The sequence below is a fragment of the Procambarus clarkii genome, chromosome 31, assembly GCF_040958095.1.
Source record: "Procambarus clarkii isolate CNS0578487 chromosome 31, FALCON_Pclarkii_2.0, whole genome shotgun sequence".
NCBI classification, from domain to species: domain Eukaryota; kingdom Metazoa; phylum Arthropoda; class Malacostraca; order Decapoda; family Cambaridae; genus Procambarus; species Procambarus clarkii.
This window is the reverse complement of record NC_091180.1, coordinates 21473923-21486272: the sequence shown is the minus strand read 5'-3', so window position 1 is coordinate 21486272 and position 12350 is coordinate 21473923. Positions and strand designations below refer to the sequence as shown.

General features: G+C 42.4%; 2 pseudogenes; both read right to left on the bottom strand.

Moving 5' to 3' along the window:
- LOC138370316 (UDP-glycosyltransferase UGT5-like) overlaps window positions 1–6122 on the bottom strand; it is a 12322-nt pseudogene extending 6200 nt beyond the window's left edge.
- Window positions 6123–7899: 1777 nt separating this feature from the next.
- LOC138370313 (UDP-glycosyltransferase UGT5-like) overlaps window positions 7900–12350 on the bottom strand; it is a 23477-nt pseudogene continuing 19026 nt past the window's right edge.

Below are 12350 nucleotides of genomic sequence, written 5' to 3'. Positions count from 1 at the left end.
GGGTGTTCATCAGCGCCAGACTCATGTTCCTCTCCAGGTCCAACAGCAGCGGCAGCTCCGGGAACTGCGCAGAGATCTGAGGAATAACACCAGACCTTCAATGCATGCAGGTCAGACACAGTACACTGCCCAACACGTTAATGTACAAACCTTATCCAGTAGTAGCAAGGAGTGACATTTAATTTTGATATGAAATTCATTGACCTTAAAACACTCGTCACACATTTCTGCTATGTGATCATAGAATATCAATTTATTTGCTGACTTGCAGTTTCATATATACTTTCTCTATATATTGTTATGATCCCAGGCTGCCTGAGAAACGAATCTACCTTGAGAGTTATTCTGCCAGACCTGACCTAAATAAAGGGTCAAAGACACAGACATGTCAATGTATATAGTAAGCATTCGATTAGATTTGTCAAACAGTTAAAAGCATGGGCAGTGAATGAATGTGTACATAAACGACTTGACATATGTCAAAAGTTTGTGAGGAAGGCATGAGGCTCATGTCAGGGGTCTTTACTTGAGCAACAACCGTCGTGGAAGCATGATGCAGTGTTTTTAAGCTCTTGGTAGCAGAGGAAGATTCTCTGATTACGTGCTCCATCAAGAGAATTATTCAGGTATTCTTGTATGAAGCCTGGGGAACGACATCGTGCTCTTGTCTGGAAGAGGAGAAGCCCTGTAGAGAAGTTTAAATAGCAATTTGGTGGCATAAGGAGCACGTCTTCAACGTCTGACACTGAGGCCAGCAAGCGTCCTGGTACATCTAACTCTGTGGTAAACCTTTTTCAATCAGTTTACAGTGATTGTATTTGATCGTGTGCCCAGCGATCATAGTAAGTGTTTGTGAGTACGTTAGGCATGTTTTGATGAGGCAGAAGGCCAAAATAAGAGTAAAGATGGAGGAACGTCCTGGAGGGCGGAGCGACATCCATCCACTCCAACCACTGGTGGGCGACTGAGTGCGAGGGCCGCCTGGGAAGCGAAGGGCTCCCAGGGAGGCCAGAAAATGGACCAGCCCAAACGTGGGGGAGTCACCTCACAGCATATAGAAAGCAGGGAGATGTCAAGTGAAACATTATTGTGTACTTTATGTTAGCTATATGTTTGTAGAGGAACATTTTTTATTGGCATGTAGATGGGTTGCAGGTTTGTCCTGAGGAAGAAGTTGATGGGAGTACTTTGAGGCCAGAGGAGAAGTTAACGAGTGGAACTTCAAGGCCGTAGGAGTGGATATTGAACCCTGTGGAAGAGCAGAACCCCATAGTGAGGTGGATCTCAAAGTGTGGGAAGAGGAGCAGTGAAGGGAAGATTCACGTGCTTCTGTGAAACCAGTGGTGAAGCACAATTGCTAAGAAAGACTTCATGGTGTAGCAGTCGTTAGAGCTGAGGAAGACCCTGGTAGACAATTCTAAGAAGACCTGAAGGTGTTCAGGGTGGAGAGCCTCTGCTTGTAGAGAAGAGGTTCTTAGTAATTACTTATGGAGTGTCGGTAGAGCGTTTGAGTGTCATTGGCGTGCAAGACTAAGGAAGGTGCGTCTTCCCCACCTGGAGAGAGAGAGATCTAGGGCTGATAGTGCCGTTGTATATGACAGTGCCATATTTACCTTCAAAGATTTAACCCACCTAATGAGGTTGATAGCGTAAGTGGCGAGTCAGGAATTGGACCACCACTCGAGATAAACAGCTGATAGAGTCCCGATGGGATTGATTGCAATAGCATAGAAGTGTTGGAGTTATTTTTGTATCTTGTGAATGTGTATATGTTCTCTGTATATTAAATGTTTATAACTACAAGATGTTTGCCCTTGTCCCACTGAGGATTTCCAGAAAGAAACAGAGTGAGTGTGTATATACAGAGTAATATTTTTGAAAAGGGGATTGAGGTCATACCAAATAAGGTGAGAGTGGGGAGTCAAGGCGGCTCGAGTGGGGTGTATGCACGTGACAACGAAGTCAGTACTGGAGCCGCAGCCTCTAAACGTGACGTTGAACCCCTCTCCATGTGCCAGAATCGCCTAGGGTGATCTGGTCAAAATAAGCACTCTCCGGGTTTTGGGTTGGGTTGTCCGTAAGGAAGGACGACCAACATCAACAACATCATAATAATATAAGACATTATTTAACAAAAAAAATAATTTCCCAATCTGTGATACTCAACTCTTCTTCCTCATGCCTAGTCTGCAGTTTATCACTTGCTTGAACACAGAGTTAGTTGCCATTTAAATCCCCACACCTCACCTCTTTCTGGACGAGTGGAATGACAACCAAGATCCGCCAGTAAACAGCAAATCCTATGTTAAGCATCAGGTCGCGGAAGCGATGCCAGAAGCTCCTGGACTTGGAGAAATATGCAAAGTTGGGGACGTAGGCCGGGTTGAGGACGTTGCCCAGGACGGCGCTCTGGCGTGGGTCCATCCCTGGAGGGGAGAGGAAGATGAAGGGAACCTCGTGCACGAAGGGATACACCACCTGCGGGAGAGAGAGCCAAGAAACTTAAAGAGGCAGCTATGATACTATGACCCTGAATAAAACAAATACTAAAACAAGTAGAGTATAATCAATCAAGAGAGAGAAGAGCGAGCTTTTAAAACAATAGTTACCACCCAGATCACATGCTGAATCTTCGGTGTGTTCTCAGACTGTGACAACGGTCTCTCGACTGTACACTGTATTATGCATTTCTTATAATCTTTTGCTCCATTAGGTTGTTATTATGCTGTGCATATTAGGAACATGGGCATATTGGTTAAGTAATTGGGAGAGATAGGAAGGTCGTGTTCTAAATCCTTATTGACCCGAGTTATGAAGTTCGTTTGCTCTATAAAACTGTAAATTTGACTTCAAAACATACTTTGAGAAACTAATTGTGTGTGATTCTAGTGCAACCGGTCTAGAGTTTCTAGCCAATGGCTCGCTTCTTCCCTGGTGGAGTGGAGTTATGTCTGCTGATTTAAGTGCTGCTGGTATCTCGCCTGTGTCCAAGCTTTTCTCCATACTACGCCGAGCACCCGTGCTGCCTGGTGGAGCCTGCTGCCAGGTGCAGCCTGCTGCCTGGTGGAGCCTGCTGCCTGGTAGAGCCTGCTGCCTGGTGGAGCCTACTTCCCGAGGGGATGGGCATGGATAAAAGCAGCGGTGTTGTCCACAATAAAGTTTTAATTTTTTTTACACATGTGATTACAGGAACTGCCGAGTCCTGTTAGCAAGCTGAGCGCTTTTCCATCCCATAGGTGATGGTAAGCCTTACCCACTACTTTTCCCTGGAACACGACCCACCAATCTTAACAATTAGGTACCCAATCACTGCTGGGTAAACAGAAGCGTACAGTTTGTTTAGGTATTGGCACCTAGACAATCCTTCCCCCCAGAATATGAACCTAGGACAAATCACTCGCCATGTGAGCGATTTGAGCAACCACCTGGGTTGGATGGTAGAGCTACGGTCTCTCTTCCTGCAGGTCCGCGTTCAATCCCCAACCGTCCAAGTGGTTGTGCACCATTCCTTCCAACCCGTCCCATTTCTATCCCTTCCAAGTGCTATATAGTCGTAATTGCTTGGCGCTTTTGACAACACAGTCAGAAGCGTTGGTCCACAGAGAGGCGTACACCATCGCAAGTGATCGTGAACATTTCCTAAGCGACGTACGGAATAGTATTGGTCTTTTCCAAGTATATATATTTCACACAATGCACTGGATATCTAGGTATAACCTACACGTGAATCCTCTCGCATAATGCGAGATAATAGGTCAAGTAAGGTTACTTAAGCACTTACCTCGTTTACTACCTGATCCACTACGATAAGATCAAACTCCTTCCTCTTCTCGTAGAGCTCCTTCACCACGGGAACCTTGTACAAGTCCTTGGCAAAGGCTAGCAGATACGTCTCCATGGACCGGAAGATGCTCAACGTACCCCCCCTGAAGTCGAACACATTCATATTGTCCTCCTTGACATATGGGAGACCGTGAGAGACCTCGTGGATGCTGGGGTTGTCCGACGACTTGGGATGGTTAGTCAGCATCACTACCTGTAGACGGAAGGAGGTTTTTTATTTTTGTTTATTATTTTCTACCACAGACGTGGCCACAGATTTACAATGTTAACCAGCGTATATACAGTTTCTTCTGTTCTCCATGATGACAGGGTGAGAGATTTGTTAAACATATAGTTCAGGGATTTATTGAACAATCCACCACAGGTGATTGTATAGTGCTTTTAAAATGCTAAGCTAACCTACATACGTAAATTACATAGATACAGATGTGGTAGGGGTAACGGGGGGGGGGGGGGACCTTGAGAAGCCTGAAGCAGCGACTGACCACACACCATCTGAGAAGGACTATACACGTCCCTGCAGCCCCTGATGGGCTTCCCACTCTCCTCCTCCTTTATTACCATAGGTCCTGTGTGTCATATTCGTCTACACAAACTTAAAGATTCAATAGAGTTCCCAGAAAAATTATGATTTATTGGTCGATATATTTAGATATATATACAGCCAAAGTCTTGCCTCGTGTCCACGGTCAGTCAGAGCCTCGGCCAGGGACATGAAGAGGTTCCTGTGGCTCTTGGTAGAGACGGGGAGGAGCATGAGGATCTTGTAGGCTCTCTCAGGGGGCGCCAACTCCCCCGCGGCGACCCCTGCCACAGCCGCCACCAACACACACAACGGCGCCAACTCCATCTGTGGACACAATTTGGTTATAATAAAAATATTAATATTTACCATTCACAATATATTAATTTGAAGTCTTAATTATTTTCTGTCCTACCAGCAAAGAATGTTTTTTGTAATGTTCTGTGAATAAACATTGTATTAATATGCGGGTTAGTATTTTAAATGAGATTATTGGTTTCAAGAATACTTTATGGTAACACTAGACGAAAATTTGTTTTCTTTATTAAAGTAACAAAATGTTCAACAGTAAAATTCTGTCGAGATATTAAGGAAAATGCACATAGAAAACAGTACGCCAAACTCAAGTCATAACGACTAAAGCTGTCAATTTATGGGTCCCCAGTCTACACAGTAAAATAACTTACTGGAGTGAACGATATGGAAGAAATGCAGAATTAAGAACCAGTGAAGAGCAGAAGTGCCATAGGCACATTCAGAGAACACTGTATAAACATCAGAGGTCTGCGGTTGTTCAACATCCTCCCAGCGAGTATAAAAAATATTGCCGGAATAACCGTGGACATTTTCAAGAGAAAACTAGATAATTTTCTTCAATTAGTGCCGAACCATCCGAGCTGTGGTGGATATATGGACTTGGTCTGAGAAAGTTGTTTCATTCATAAACAGGGGGGGGGGGGCAGGTGGCGTTTAACGAGCCATCGTTGACGATGACGGGCTGCCCTTACATAAATATTCAAGCAACCCTTCTATATTCTGAGTCAACATATACCAAAACTTATTTTCCTTTCAGTGTTATAAACCTATTGCATTTGCTATATAATCACCCTTAAACTTCCTAATAAACCGTCCTTTTTATTAAAAAATCACCAATTAAAAATTGACTATCAGGCAATTGAGTAAAAAAAATGTTGTAGCAGTCAAATCGATGATATAAAACTGATAACTATTGAATATATTAAGTAACAACAGTGTTATGCGCTCTGAAATGGCAACTTAAAGAGTTATTACAAATCTAAACAATATTCCGAGTATAACTCTGGCGAAGGCTAAATACAGACGACGCCGCCATGAAATATACTAGCTACCGTGGGCAGTTAAGACTTTCTACCTAATATTCATCCTCTCTGCTCCATGAGGAAGTCTCGGCAGTTAGGGATATATGCACGGAGAGGTGTAACAGATTGTTTTCTATATGCACACATTTTAATTTAGTTCTGGACGATGTTCTGGATTAAAATAAAGTTGTTTATTGGCCAGTATGCTGTTGTATAGGTTTAATTCGCCCTCCAGAAGTTGTCCAGCCTTAACACTTACCTAATGAAGATTCAGTGTAAAAACACCGAGAAGATGAGGTGTAGACAAACTCCCAGGCCACACTACACATGGAAGATGACGTACAACCCAGCTCGCGACCCTTGCTACACTGAGGGACCGGGTGGTTGCCCACCCCGTGTGTACAGGTGCCACACAGTGTGTTTGTTTCCTGTGTCTTAACTTCTCCAATGACAATGTTATCAATATATTAATTCCATTAGGAATAATATGTGTAAATATTTCTGACAATTGAGCTATTGACTTATACAACAATAAATATATGTGTATGAACTTGAGATGTTGTAGAGCCCTTATCAGCGTGACTGACATTTTGCTATTTTTTGTTTATAAAGGCGGGACACTCATCCTGTGAATGGTAGTTTATTGTGCACCCCATACTCATCTTGTGAGCGGCAGTTTATTGTGCACCCAATACTCATCTAGTGAGCGGCTGTTCATTGTGCATCCCATACTCATAATGTGACCAGTAGTTTATTGTGCACCAAAGTAGCGTAAATTGGGTCTACGATTGGGCACGAGCTCCCGGGCATATGTGTGCCACCTGTCCTTGCATCCATCACATGTGTCGGAAATCCGACATACACACACATATTAACATAAGTTACCACCATAAAGAAAAAGAGAGTGGGTTATTCTGTGACATCATATAACAAGACGTGTATTTATATATCTCATCTCCTTTTAAACAACAGTCTAGTGTTTAAACTCAATACAAAAGTGTTCACTAGGACTGAATATAATTTCCAAGACCAAGAATATATAGCTTAACTCCCTATTCCTTAATCATACATAGAACCACCAAATATTTTAGGACGGCTCCCCTAGGGGCGTCGTCACGTATGCCTTGACAATCATAACAAAACAACATTCTGTAGAGGTGCAGAGGTGTAGAGGTGTAGAGGTGCAGAGGTGTAGAGGTGTAGAGGTGCAGAGGTGTAGAGGTGGCTCCTTCCATACGAGCTGGTATAATTCGATAGACACCCAGATTACGTGTCAACAAGCGAGCAACAACCACAACAGCACCTCTACAACCACAGGAACACCAGTATCCGTCTTATCAAGTATTTTGTGTATATTTGGTCATTTATAACATAAATAGGTTAGGCGGTTATACTGTGGGTATAATGTGGGATTAAAATCCCTAACACGTACGTACTCTACATTATACATCCCTCTTATTAGAAGTCATACCTGTACCTTAATATGTCAATGTGCTATTACTAATGTTAAACATCCCAAACAGGTAATTGTCAGGGAAGTTACTGAAGCAAACAGTTGGCCCCCAATGTAACAGTGATTTACCCTGTTGTACACCAACCTTGCAGGCCTCCAGATAGTCGCCGTTACGTGGCACTCTGAGGCACAGGGCCACACCCTAATCTGATGCTACAATTACCTTGTAGTTGCTACAATGCTACAATTAGTTGTGGCCTTAGCAGGCCACAACTACAGTATCAGATAAGGCCCTTTTGTGTTTAATACTGTAGATAGAGTGGTATATATAATTAACTTTAAGTATAACAGCAGATTAGACCACCATATGTGGTATGATTTATAATTTATATATTAAAGACTAGGTAAACAATTTGTGGTTTATGAAGGATCCATTTCAGAGTGGTTTAAGCTACAAATTGTCCCCCCCCCCAACTGGGTGTGATAAGTTCTAGCAGCAGAATCAGAATACAGTCCAGTAACTAAGAACTAAGAACAATAATTCAATATTGAAGTTTAACTAAGAAATAATCAAATAATAATAATATAATATTCAAGTAACAAAATGAAAATTAAAGTAAATATTTAATATTAAACAAAATAAAAACTGCTAGGATTTTCCCACATAAGTTATGTCAATTCCCTAACCCCTTGGACTGACTACATTTCTCCTGAACCACAACAATAGTTTGGGAAAGTAAACATTATATAATTTTATTCATTTATTAAACAGGTCATTTTTCACACACCATTAGCTAGTCAAAACATATAACAGTACCATTTCGTTCTCAGTTTTACACCATAGGAGGTCTTTTTAGTGTAAAAAAAATACTTCAACCATCCAATATCTATATTGGGAAAAGGCAAAACATAACATGGATATTGTATTTAGTTTTTAAAAAGGACTGAATAAGAGGGAATCATGTTCCATAAAAATACTTTACATCATCCAATATCTATGAGCAGTAAGAGGGATACGAGAGAGAGAGAGAGAGAGAAACAAAATATAAAATAGAGAGAGAAAGGCACGGACATATATATAGACTCTGGTAACGGTACCCATTCAAGCTTTTTATCAAATATTCTGCTTGAAGTACTGAGCGCCAAATTGTTATTATCTTTAGCGAAAAATGATTTTTACAAATATATTGTGTGTCCTTTATATTCGTGACTTCTCCATCAAAAAGTTAGAAATATTTGAGTTATGCCACGAAAACGATCCAAACATTTAGTATATAATATTCAACTTTACTGATTATCCTCGATCCTACAGTAATGAAAGATTCCAATAGATTAAAACATTCCTATTCCTTCTTCATTTTGTTAATGCCACTACCAAGTGCTTTAGCAGCGATGACCCGGAAGATGCGACGTAGGATGAAGACGAGAAGGAAGAGAGCCAGGTGGAGGAGGAGGAGGACGTCGAGCATGAGGAACTCCACCCAGGAGAGCTGTGCCGCCGGGGACCTCAGCTGGGGCGCCCCACGGTGGCGGATGACGTACTCCGTCCAGAACACCGCCCGGTCCCTGGGCGACGTCGGCTGGTCCCTCATCCCCGTTGACATCCTCATAACGTTTTCTTTATACCTGACCACGAAAGAAGTGAAAAAGAACTAATAAATAATATCAGTGTGACTATTTACATGCACACGTGTACAACGAAGAACAAAAAAAATCCAAAAAGCTCTAGTATCCAGCTTTTAGTCTGGAGGGATATGCGGAACATACAGGTTTGATTGGGAAAACAATGGAATAGCCAACACCATTGGCAGACTTAGACCCATCTTTGGCCACAGCAATGAGTGTGACAAAGGAAAAATGTTCAAGGAAAAGGCATTTTAAATCATTATGAGGAGTATAAGACCTCACCAATAAGTCAGGATCTAGCAAAATTTCTTGAGCATTAGAGTCAGAGGGACCCACAGTGGCTAAAGAATAACGAAGAAGTGCAGTCGACACGAAAACAATTGGTAGTGGGGTTGAAACGCCGGCTGGTGGCGCTCAGGATCACCAATAGGCTTAGATTGTAAGGGAAGGGGGGGGGTGGAGGAAGAGGGGACTCTTGCTGATGTCAGAGTTGAAGGCTTCGAAACGGTTGTGAACCCGAGGAGGGTGAGGTAGGGCAGCACACAAGAGCTCCCTCACTATGTCCAGGAATCACTCATTGAGGTTCCTTGACATAGTGAGCTGACAAGAAAAAAACACTTTAAACCACGGAAGTAATAACAGAATATTGAAGTACTTTATGCATTTGGACTAAAAAGTTAATATATATACCAAGATCCCTTAGTGTTCCCTTTTTTTGTTTCCAGCAAATAAAACAGATCACCAAACAATGACTAACTTCGGGTTGTTAATAATATCGGTGAGGGAGTCGACGACCAAGTCCACAGTGAGCTCCTCCCACAGAAGAAAGTGTCCCAGTTCATTCTTCTTCACAACCATAGCGTTCCTGGGCTGGTCGGAGAAGATGGGGAGGGCGAGGAGAGGCGTGGCGTGGTAGATGGCCTCCTGCAGGCTGAGGAGGCCACAGTGGGTGATGAACACCTTCACGTTGTCGTGACCTGCGGTACACAGGGTGGGTTACAGTACACAGAGTGGGTTATGGTACACAGAGTGGGTTATGGTACACAAGGTGTGGGATGGTCCACATGGTAGGATACAGCTGGGCCCCTGGCCTCTTCTAGCACATTTACATTGAAATATATAAAAAGAATAACCAAAAATATTTTGTACTAGCTGTACCCGGCCATACGTTGCTGTGGCTCAGCATGAGCAACAGCAACCCTCCCCCTGTCTCCCAGTCCTACCCATTATTCCCTCCCACGTCCCCTCGTCCTCCCCACCATTGACCCTTCTCCTGTCCCATGAATTTATGTTAATTGGCAGTCAGTGAACTGTACATCATCATGATTCACGGAGTCGCCTACATTAGGCTCACTTTCAACACACAGCTTATGTAGCAGAATACGACTTCGACAGGATTGTAAGTGCTTGTCAACACGCAATCTCAGTCTCAATCTAAATCTATCTCTATCTATCTCTATCTTTCAGTCCCCGACCGTCCAAGAGGTTGGGCACCATTCCTTCCCCAAGTCCCATCCCAAATCCTTATTCTGACCCCTTCCAATTGATATATAGTCGTAATGGCTGGGCGCGTTCCGCTGATAGTTCCCTTCCCTTCACTCTGGCAGTAATTCCTTAATAATATCCACAATGCCACTAAGGGTATCGCTGACTTGTGTTATTTTATCCTGTGGGCCTCCTGCGCTATTATACTCATCGCTTATTCTTGTGCTGCATTAACTTACACTAAGGTTAATATTTCTGCCTAAGTTTGCGTGGCAGTACAGAAAATATAAGTGGCTGACATTCAAGTAAAAGAGAAAACAAATACACTTTAGTTAAAGTAAAATTTGAAGTACTGTAATTCACATGGGATGACATAGTTAATACTCACCAAGAATATCCTGCTGGGAGAGCCACTTGCTGATCATCACGTTCTCAGGGAGGTCCTCCAGCTCCCCCTCGAATTTCCAGAGGACGCGCTGTGGCAGCCTGCGGAAGGCCTCGACTAACACCTTACGGTATTGCACTGGCAAATGGGTTCCGATTACCAAGGAGCCCAAGTTGAAGTAGATGACGCCGGCAGTTCCTGCTCCTAGTATCCAAGATTCCACCTCCTGTCAGGCAACAGTTTATGATCAGCCCATCTGTCGACGGCAGTGCTATGTTTTTCAGAGTAGTGCTTCTGATAAGGCTTTCACTTACTGAACCAAATAGCAATTATTGCCTTTTTAAAGTTCGATTTAACTTGCATTAGATCGTACAAGGAAATATAAACCTGACCTGAAACAATTCTATTTTTAAACCATTATTTACCCAGGTTTTAATATATCAACATTTATCTAATTTTATTCAATGATTCATGTTCTGTTTTGTGTTGTGTTATTTAGTGGTCTATTAATACACCCACTTGTTATAATTTTTCTTTCAGGTTTATATTTCAATTTATATCTGCAACAGTTCATGATATGAAGTCATGACTAGAGAGCATCCTACATGCCTTATTTTAAAACATTTATACATTGAATTTTTACTTAAACTCACGATTTCCTGATTTTTTTCGCATTCGGATCTTTCAGCATAATTCAAATTTTAGCCACTAACTGTATTATAATTTACAAGGCTCGGATCAAAACGTTTGTCAACATTACATGCATTTTCCCCATTTTTGGCCATTTTAGGTCTATTCAAATCATCCTGTAAAAATTTTGAATCTCTGCCGGAATTAATTTCTTACCCATTTACAGTGTCATCAGTAAATTGTCTTATCTTACTGCTCAGTCTTGTAACTAAGTCATTTAAGTAAACGGCAAGCAGCATTGGTCTAAGGACATAATCTGTATCACTTCACTTGCAATATTTTCCCATTCGGAAATGACCCCATTGTGCTGAACCATTATTTCTGTTAATTAAACCATGGTATTATCCAATTTAAGATATCTCCTTAAATTCACAGTAAGAAGTCTTTCATGCGGTACAATAACACAGGCATTGCTAAAGCTTAGATTTGATGTTATAATCTTTCCCATTGTTGAATGTTTTATACATGCTGAAAGAGTATGAAAGTAAATTTGCTAAACATGACCAGACCTTAGGAAAGTCAAGCTGTGTATCTATATAAATTTTGCTTTTCAAGTGCAACTGGAACAGGTCAAGGACGTGTTGTAGCTGACCTACAGCATGTGAACAGAACAACTCACCTGGGGCAGAGGTCTGGCGGGTCGACAGTGCATGCCGCCCACCTCCACCTGTGAGGGCAGGACAACTCACCTGGGGCAGAGGTCTGGCGGGTCGACAGTGCATGCCGCCCACCTCCACCTGTGAAGGCAGGAGGGGCAGTGGTATACCAATACTAAAGTGGGTGTTCATCAGCGCCAGACTCATGTTCCTCTCCAGGTCCAACAGCGGCGGCAGCTCCGGGAACTGCGCAGAGATCTGAGGAAATAGGAACCAGGCCTTAATTGCAAGTAGATCAGATACTTCCACAAAAAGTGGAGAACGTCAAATATAAACACTCCAGTAAACCCTCCAATACTTTCTCTGCACTACTTAAGGTGTTGTCCATTAACCCATAATCAATAGCATCTTA